The following is a 229-nucleotide window of genomic DNA, read 5'->3' as shown; positions in this document are numbered from 1 at the left end:
TGCCGGTGGTATGATAATTATCACCAGCATAATTTCAATTGCCCCCTAAACATTCAGCAGAGCATAACCAATCAAGGCCATTGTCTTATATCCTGAAATAATTATTTTTTCCTTCTTTTTCTTTTCTTTTTGTTTCTTTTTCTTTATAATTTTCTTTTACGTTTTTCTTTTTTTTTCTTTTCTTTTTCTCCTTTTTTGTTTCTCCTTTTTCTTCACTTTTTTTCCCATT

General features: G+C 28.8%; 1 protein-coding gene across 1 annotated transcript in view; it reads left to right on the top strand.

The window, feature by feature from the left end:
• The window catches only part of LOC119585079 (organic cation transporter protein-like), a 22,140-nt gene that overhangs the window by 15,583 nt on the left and 6,328 nt on the right, over positions 1-229 (top strand). The gene's annotated exons all lie outside the window — the stretch shown is intronic.

Source organism: Penaeus monodon, chromosome 19 (genome assembly GCF_015228065.2).
Source record: "Penaeus monodon isolate SGIC_2016 chromosome 19, NSTDA_Pmon_1, whole genome shotgun sequence".
In the NCBI taxonomy this organism is placed as follows: Eukaryota; Metazoa; Arthropoda; class Malacostraca; order Decapoda; family Penaeidae; genus Penaeus; species Penaeus monodon.
The sequence above is the reverse complement of the archived record's forward strand: the minus strand, read 5'-3'. Positions and strand labels throughout refer to the sequence as shown.